General features: G+C 42.1%; 2 long non-coding RNA genes across 2 annotated transcripts; one reads left to right on the plus strand and one right to left on the minus strand.

Annotated features, from left to right (window-relative positions):
• Positions 1-1,190, plus strand: LOC132466348 (uncharacterized). The gene is made up of 2 exons (XR_009527838.1): positions 1-245; positions 564-1,190. It is a non-coding gene; the product is annotated as an uncharacterized LOC132466348 (long non-coding RNA).
• A 1,590-nt stretch (positions 1,191-2,780) lies between these two features.
• On the minus strand, positions 2,781-9,489 carry LOC132466349 (uncharacterized). Its single transcript, XR_009527839.1, has 3 exons — positions 8,075-9,489; positions 3,545-3,623; positions 2,781-2,932 (listed from the first exon to the last, which is right to left on the minus strand). It is a non-coding gene; the product is annotated as an uncharacterized LOC132466349 (long non-coding RNA).
• Positions 9,490-9,717: the final 228 nt, after the last annotated feature.

A 9,717-nucleotide genomic window follows, 5' to 3' on the forward strand; every position in this document is an offset into this window, starting at 1 on the left:
CTATGTGCTTATTAGTAATGAAACATTCTTTATCCGTTTACTTTTCGATGTCCGTCCATTGTCAGAGATCATCATCAGGCGATTCAACGCCGGTAGGGAGAGGAAGAGGGAGAGGGAGAGGACAGAGAGGCAGTGGATCGGTGGGAGCTAGGCGAGGAGGACGACGAGGAAGAGGAGAACGAGAGTCAAGAGAAGATCTTGATAGGATTGAAGGTTTCCAAAGGCAGAGAAGAGAAGCGACAGAGGTTTGTACAATTTATATGGCTAGCAGCAAATGAACAGGCTATGAATTTCCAATCCTATGCACATAACGAGACCATAGTCACAACGTGAGGTAATTGAGTGTTTTTGAAAACAAAGGCTTTTAGAAAATGTTAGAGAGCATTTGTTTATTTTGCACACCAATGAAGTTGTCTTTTGTCAACATTGATAAATATGAGATCCTTTACACTGCCTTGCCTCCTGTGCACTATATTGCAAAAGATGTTTTCCAACGTGTTGGCTTTATGTCTACCTGTATACCTAATGGCCTAACCCCATCTTATTTCCTTTCATTTCTTCAGAGATTACTGCAGGAGATGAGCCTTGATGATCACAGACGCCTCGCAGCAGGAATGTTGGAGAGGCAGCCGGGTCAGATTTTTGATCTGCTGCTGGAGCATCAGCAAAGACATGGTGCTCCTACATCTGCGGAGGTACCGGGGGTACCGTGGTGTACCTGTGGCAAGTGCAGAGACATGCCGACGGACAGGGAGAGGAAATGCTGTGGCCAAGACCCTGTCCACTGTGTGAGCCTCCTGCCCCATTTCACACAGTACTGCCTGGATGAGGGTTACCTGCGGATCCATAGGCAGTACCGGGAGAACCTCACTGCCTTAGGAAATGTAAGGGAGCCCGGCGAGGACAACAGGGAATGCAGGCATGCAGCTTACAGACATTATATTTTCTGGCAGCATGGCGCATTAGGACAGGGGAACCGGAGAGTGATTCCCAGCTGCTGTGTTTGGAGAATTAGGGACAAATTCCCTGACCCTCAGGGACAATACACAGGCTACATTCCAGGGATCTGAGAGATTGGCCTGAGTAGTGTTGTAAATATTTGGAGTAAATAGTAAAGTTATATTTATATCTATTTAGTATTCTTTTGAGTTCTGTTTTTTGTTACGAAGAATAAAAGATTTGTTATTTGAGTCTGTGCTGTATTTGTTCTACACTAGGGATCGAGAAAAATGTCAAAATAAGGTTCAATAGCAATTTCATGAACAATACGATTGAAATTTATGTTTTTTTGAAAAACAAAAGTGATTTATTCATATTTACAAACATTTTTACACCTCAAACACCAGCAACACCAAACAACTGCTCAATCGGCCTCCAAGTTGCTAGCAGCATCGAGGGCTGATCCTGTAAAAGACATGGAGTGCCATTAGTCATGTGCACACAATGGATTATCATTAACATGCATGTGCACACAATTAAGTATCAGTTAGAGGCAATGGCCTGTGCTGAAATAACAGCAAGTAGATGTGTGTCACTTACCTAGGCCTCTGCTGACACAACCCAGTTGCCAAGAAAAAACGGTGACGGTGTACGTTTCCAAGAACACTGGATACGTAGCATTTCAACGTAAAATAGCGTGTTATACCTACAGTATCCACGCGTGCCGCTGTGGAGGCGGGTTTCGGGGTTTGGGTTTCACGGGTTTCGCGGCAAATTGTGGACACGATTGTTGAGGGGGGGGGGGGGGGGGGAGGTAGACTGTGGTTGACAGGGGAGGGGGGGGGGAAGACACGTTTGTTGAGGGGGGGGGGACACGTTTGTAGGGGGGGGAACACGTTAGTTGAGGGGGGGGGGGGGGGGGGAGACACGTTTGTTGAGGGGGGGGGGACACGTTTGTAGGGGGGGGGGACACGTTTGTTGAGGGGGGGGGACACGTTTGTTGAGGGGGGGGACACGCTCGACAACGAGAGTTGGTTTTTATTGAACGCTCGACAACGAGAGTTGGTTTTTATTGAACGAGACTTCAACACGGAACAGCTGCCCGAAACGATGGTCACGTCACTCTCGGTGACGGTGTCGACAACAATGAACACACGAACAATGAACATGTTAATAGAACAACACACAACCACATAACATCCCGAACCCATTAAACCCACTGAATCCTAACAACAAAACAAGTTAACAAAAGCCCCTTTTGTCAACTGACAACCCCAATTCCCAGAATCCCCCGCGGCTCCGGAACACGGCGTCCACACCCAAGTACCCCTGACTGCAGCCCGCAGACGGAGCCCACATGGAGGGGGCGGGCACTCAGTCCACATGGAGGGGGCCGGCACTCCGCCCACATGGAGGGGGCGGCCACTCAGTCCACATGGAGGGGGCGGCCACTCAGTCCACATCGAGACGATTGAGCAGATTTCCGCTGCTCTTGTTAATGCAAGTGTAACCAATTTTAGGAGTGTAAAAGTGAATTACAGTATAATATAAGTTGGACTAACAATAAGACCAGGACCAGAATCAGAAGAGACCAAATTCGAGAGGAGCCACTGTACTGAGCAACAACAATGAGGCAGACACAAGAGTAACAATTGAGTAGCCACTCTTATATTTTACAGTGAACAAAGTAATTTGTCTGGTTCGTACAAAATGCAAAATATTATACCAAACAGTAAGAAAAATAAAAAAAGTAGTGTGCACACTTAAAACAAAAATGTCTGTTGGGGCCCTTAAAATAAAAGGAGTGTTGCAAGTTCACCTGATTCCAAGGTTCCTTCCTTGTAGTGTAATGTGAGTGTATTATTTGTGTGAATGAGTGTGTACGTGAATATCTCCTCGGTGCTAATCTTCAATCAGGGTAGTTGGCTCGCCATCTTTTACAGCAGGAAGTTGTCCTGAACCTCAGACTCTTCAGTCCTCTAAAAAACCTGACCTGTAGACAGGGTCACACAATACATTCAACACTATCCATTCTCAGATGCATCATTAGGGATATCAGATGTCAAAAGATGCACACAATTACATCTTATTCTGACAAATCTTCATCTCTATTCAATTCTCAAATCTCTGTCTTTGTTGTACACCGTTCAATCTTTAGTGTATCATTCATGAGAACTAAATATTAAAGTGCTCACATATTTACCTGTTCATGTGAACAGTTTAAATAATACTTATGGCAAGTAACCATTAACATACAAAACCATTAATTATAAACATCTGAACCATGTGCAAATAACATAACAGTACACATTTTGAGTTAGACTCAGAGGTATTAAAGAATTGTACTTAGTTCACTCTTACACTATAGGCCTATTCATGTCCGAGATCTGCACCAAAAATTACCCTCTAATTGCTTTAAACTCAGTTGGAATAACATAAATGTCTTCAATAAATTGCACAATACAAAATAAACTATTGTTTTATATTCATCACATTCACAACATATCAAATTACTCTTTTTTTTTAATATCACCGCTGCTTTCTTTCAGCACACGGAAAACAACAGGAAAATAGCACCAGAGCAGCTAAAGAGCAAATTTCTCACCATTGCTCTGTGTATCAAGGTGGAGCATGCCGATGCCGAACCTCGTAGCAGCTCTCCGGAGGACAGGCAAGCAGTTAGCCTGCTGAGCAGCTGAGCAGCAGAGCAGCAGAGCAGCAGAGCAGCAGAGCAGCAGAGCAGCCACCATCCACCTTGCCCAGGCTACCTCCAGCAGCCCAGACTAGGCCCAGCAGCGCAGGCTACCTCTAGCTGCCCAGGCTACCTCTAGCAGCCCAGGCTAGGCCCAGCAGCCCAGGCTACCTCCAGCAGCCCAGGCTACCTCCAGCTGCCCAGGCTACCTCCAGCAGCCCAGGCTACCTCCAGCTGCCCAGGCTACCTCTAGCAGCCCAGGCTAGGCCCAGCAGCCCAGGCTAGGCCCAGCAGCCCAGGCTAGCTCCAGCAGGCCAGGCTAGCTCCAGCAGCCCAGGCTAGGCCCAGCAGCCCAGGCTAGCATCAGCATCAAACTCAAGCACTACCGGTAAAAACTTCTTTTTTTTTTTTAAATTACTGTTGCTATCAAATCAATCCACATCAATAAACATGGGCCCAAAAAAACCCCAACAAGATGAGGAATCTCTTACTTTAACCACTGTGCATGAGCTTCTTGAGCAACAAAAAACTTTTTTCAAAGATCTGATGAATCAGCAAGAATCAATCTTCAAATCGTTTGTGAAAATGTTTGTCGATGCCACCAACCTAAGGGTTGACAACATTTTAAAAGATGTACAGGATATCAAAAACAGTTTGCAATACTCTCAAAAGGGCATGGATGATTTCCACAAAAAGCTGTCCGATAACTCTGCTGCCCTCAGTAAACTATCGAACCAGTGTCTTCTGGTACAACCCTCTATGGACAAAATCACTAACAAATCTGAATATTTGGAGAGTCAATCAAGGAGAAACAACATCCTCATTGATGGAGTACTCGAGGAGAGGAATGAGACATGGCAAGCCACGGAAGCTAAAGCAAAACAACTGCTGGCTGAGAAGCTCGATCTTGACCCTAAACTAATCGAGATTGAATGTGCACGGCGCAATGGAAAATATAATGCGGAGTCCAACAGGCCTAGAACAATTTTTATGAAACTTTTGCGATTCAAAGATAAGGAAGAAATCCTGAGAAAAGGAAGCAAACTCAAAGGTTCTAAAATCTATGTCAACGAGGACTTCACCGAACGTGTGCGACAGAAACGCTCCGAACTGTGGCCACAGCTCAAAGAAGCACGGGACAGGGGAATGGTGGCCTATCTGCGCTACGACCAGCTGATAGTTCACCCACCTCGAGTCACAACACCTCGCCCAACTTAAATTGCTGTTAATTCCTTCCAAACTCATCTTTTAACAGTGATTCTCTTATTATGATGACCAACAACCTAGATATTTCTCCCTACTTACATGCTGACCCTGATAGTGACAACATTGACCCTGAGAACACATTAAACTCATGTAATTATTTTACTGAAGACTCTTTAAAATCAGTCTGTGTAGGAAAAAATATAAAAGATTTTAATTCCTTCACACTATTTCACTTGAATGTGAGAAGCTTACCAAAGCACTTTGAGTCTCTAACTGACTATCTTACATTATTACCTCTTCATTTATCGATAATGGGTTTTACTGAAACTTGGTTAAATGATTCTAAAGTGTCTTTTTATTCCATGAACGGCTATGATCATCTCTATCACCACAGAAAAGATAGACCAGGGGGTGGTGTATCACTCTATGTGAAAAATTCTATCAAATACATCCTGCGACAAGATCTATCAACTGATATTGCCAATACAAATTCTCATGTTGAATCCATCTTCATAGAGGTAGTGAATGCACCATGTTTTTCTGGCCGTACTGTCATTGGCTGTGTTTACAGACCACCAAATGGAAATGTTAACTCCTTTGTTGATAATCTGGACAAGCTTTTGAATTCCATTGAGAAAGAAAAGAAGCCGTGCTTCATACTAGGGGATTTTAACATAAACTTACTTCTCGCCAATTCAGAAACATTTTTGAACACGTTATTTGCTAATGCTTTCTTTCCCCTGATATCACAAGCCACTAGAATAACTTCATCAAGTAAATCTATAATTGACAACATCATTACCAACCATACAAATAAAAACGGATTATCTGGTATATTATTAACTGATATATCAGACCATCTTCCTATTTTTACAGTTTATCACTCCCATGAAATAGGTCAAGATATTACCAGAGTGTTGTTAAGGAACTTCAAGATGTCTAATGTGAAGAAATTATTTGACAGACTATTTGACAAATCCCTCTCCCCTGAACTTTAATATGTATCCAAAGTACAGAAATAAACTCAACCATATGTTGAGAAAATCTAAGAGAAATCATTACCAACAGAAATTGAATACATCAAAAAATGATATGAAGAAGACATGGGCCATTATTAATGAAGTTATCAACAAACCCTCATCAAAAATTAATTCTCAGAGCATATTTTACAATAACGATTCTAGTATTGAGGATCCCATTGAAATTGCTGAAGAATTCAATACTTATTTTGTCAATATTGGTCCCGCTTTGGCTGCAAAAATCCCTCTAACACCACTCTATTCTAACAGTACAGGACCTCCTTCCAGTCAATCAATGTTTAATTTTTCTACTGTGGATGAAAAAGAAATATGGGATATTGTATCAAGTCTAAAGTCAACAAGTGCTGGTTTTGATGATCTCAAAATGAAATTAGTGAAGCAGTGTCTCCCCACCATTGTAAAACCACTGTGTCATATTTTTAACTGTTCTCTTCAATCAGGTGTAGTACCAGACCAACTGAAATGGGCTAAGGTTATTCCCATATTTAAAAATGGGGATCCATCACTATTTTCAAATTATAGACCAATTTCTTTATTACCTTGCTTCTCCAAAATTCTCGAAAAAATTGTATATAATAGATTAATTGCACATCTTAAAGATAATAACTTATTGTATGATTATCAGTTTGGTTTCCGTGCCAAACATTCTACCTCTATGGCCCTGGTCCAATTAGTTAACAGAATATCTACAGCTTTGGACAACAAGGAACTCACAATTGGAGTGTTCATTGATTTATCCAAGGCTTTTGATACCGTTGATCCGAATATATTATTAACTAAGCTACAGGCTCATGGGGTTTCTGGGACTGAGCTTAATTGGTTTAAAAGTTATCTGTTCAACAGGAAACAGTATGTAGTATGGAATGGAGCTAACTCGACTCACAGTCATCTACAGTGTGGAGTTCCTCAAGGTTCCATACTTGGACCTCTTTTATTCCTTATTTATATTAATGATTTGCATTTAATATCTGATGAAGCTCTTTTTATTTTGTATGCCGATGACACAAATATTTTCATTACCGATAAAGATGAACACAAGTTGATAGATCGAATGAATAGCGTACTCGATCGGCTGGATAACTGGTTCAAATTCAACAAATTATCCCTTAATGTAGAGAAGTGTGCTTATATGATATTTAAGCCTAAAAATATTATTCTATCCGATCCTATCCAGCCAATTTTTATGGAGAACAAGGTTTTTATTGACCATAAGCTCAATTGGAAAAAACACATATCACAGGTGTCCAATAAATTGGCTAGAAACATTGGGGTTATTAGACGAGTAAGACAAGTGCTGTCAAGGAAAATTTGTATGGATTTATATTACTGCCTTATTTATCCCTTTATATCCTATGGTAATATAGTATGGGCTAGTACATACAAAACCAGTCTAAATTCGATTTTTCTGTTACAGAAAAAATTTGTTAGATCTGTAACCAACTCCAGTTGGGACGCTCATAGTGCTCCATTATTTCGGAATCTGGAGTTGCTAAGCATATATGATGTGAATACTCTTCAGATCGGCACTTATGTTTTCCAGTTTTTCAATAATTTACTTCCTTCTTCTTTTAACAGTTTTTTTATAACCAGGTCACAGATCCATAGTCATCAGACTAGATCTGTAGATCTCCTTCACCGGCAATTTTTCAGAACAAATCTGGGACAGTTTTCTATTAGGGACAGAGGTCCAGTCGTTTGGAACAGTTTTCCAGCTACTCTACGTAAACACTCATCTTTAGCTACTTTCAAAAAATATCTTAAAATGTACCTAATTTTAAAAGCCTATGATAATATGATAAACTGAATGTATGCTGTATTGTCTTTTTGCTTGTTAGTTATATCTTTACTTTGCTTTTTTACTTTTACTCAAATGTATTCTCATTTTTGTAAAATGACTTTGTAGTTGTTTTATCTCTATAATTTTACTTTTGTTTGTCTTTTCTTTTCTTTTACTTTCTTTTCTTTACCTTATTGTATTTTAATGTCAGGTGGACATCCTTAATAAGCCCTTCGGGGTTTCTTTTGTCCCACCCGTGCATCTATGTATGTCTATGCAAATCTTCTTGCCTTTTTTAATCTTGTTTATTTGCACAAATAAAAACTAAACTAAACTAAACTAAGCACAGAGCTAGCATTAGCATGGACGACGACGGTAAGCGTCAAGCTATCTTTTCATCGGATAATTAACTCGTCTTACCGACGTAACTCTCCTTCGTTCAGCCACTTGGCTCCGGACCTCCACTGGGTAAGTGCTCCGACTCTTTTTCCTTTTTCACAGGTTTCACTCTGGGTTTTTTCTCTGGTTTTCCTCTTCTCCTTAACACACAGCTGCCCTCGCTTCTCTGGCTGAGATCCGAAAAGACTGGAAGAGCAACGCGACTGCACTTCCTCTCCGAGCCGACAGGCTGAGCGTGGCCTGCGTAGCTTCTGATTGGCTGCTGAGAACTAGGTACCCTACGTGGGACCATGCGAGTTGAGCGGTGCATTCAAAATAAATAAGATAATTAAAGTAAACAGTCTCTCTTCTTTTATGGTACTAAATTAACAGTGTTTCTTACACCTGGTTACACCCTCCCCTCCTGAACTTATGCACGTCCCTGTGCATAGTATACAGTTAAAGGAAAATTATTCGAGGGGTCAGGGCAGGGGGTTGGACAGATTCTTCTCTTATGACTTCTTCCCAAGCTGTGGACAGTCCTTGAAAGAATGATTTCACTGCTGTGATCAAAGGATTTCCTAGCTCTGTATAATCAAGCCGTCGTGGTGGTTGACGATTTCTTTCAGATCTCCTGACAGAATCATTTGTATCTGTGTTCTCCTCTGTATCCATTGGGATTGTTCCATCCTTTCCTTCCTCAAGTTCTGCTCCTTTAAAACCATCTTCCTCAACTGGAAGTTGTTCTCCTTGGACATCTGGATTATCATCCTCAGGTAAGTCATTTTGAATCAAGGCTGGTTCATCGGCTTGCTCGGTTGGTGTGACTCTATCGGCGGATAAGTACTCAGTATCACTCTGATGAGAGTTAAACTTGATGTACATCAAAGGACCATCTGAAGTACTATTGGACATATCAGGTAAATTGTCAAAATCGGGTTGGGTGTCAAGATCGGTTGGATTGTCAAATTCAGGTGGATTGTCATCATTTTGAGCATTTACAGGACTCTCGACAGGACGAACGCCTGGAGGTTCAGTATGCCGAGTGTCTTGGACATCGGTCATGGACAGATCCGGGTACACAGGAATCTCACTGACCTTGGGGACAGGGGAACTTAACCAAACAGGAATGAGTGCATCATCCTCTTCATCTGAGGAATTCTCTTCCTCTACAGCAGGGTTTGCACGAGTTCCTGGCCTGCGTGGTACCGGCTTTTGCACAGGCTCACTATTTTCCTCCACAGGTAGGTACCCGCACGGCAGCAACAGGTCCCTGTGTAGCGTCCTTAGGGGACCATCCGCGTTTTCAGGTTTAACAGTGTATACAGGGAGAGTGCCTGCTCTTCTCACCACCACATGGACAGTGGGTTCCCATTTGTCTGAGATCTTGTGTTTTCCCCGGATGCGGACATTCCTGACCAATACTCGATCTCCAGGTTCCAGGTCTGAGACGGTAACATGTTCACCGTCTCAGACCTCAAACCTCAAACATCAAACCTTGTTTTGTTCTTGAGAGCGATCTTTGCAGCCTTCTCCATGGCTATCTTGTAGCTCTCCTTGAGACGTGACTTGAGGTTTTGCACATAATCAGAGTGAGATGAATGTTGACCCTCTGGTACTGGCAACTTGAAGGCAAGATCAACTGGCAGGCGAGGTTGGCGCCCGAACATCAGTTCGTACGGGGT

This window comes from Gadus macrocephalus, chromosome 10 (genome assembly GCF_031168955.1).
Source record: "Gadus macrocephalus chromosome 10, ASM3116895v1".
In the NCBI taxonomy this organism is placed as follows: domain Eukaryota; kingdom Metazoa; phylum Chordata; class Actinopteri; order Gadiformes; family Gadidae; genus Gadus; species Gadus macrocephalus.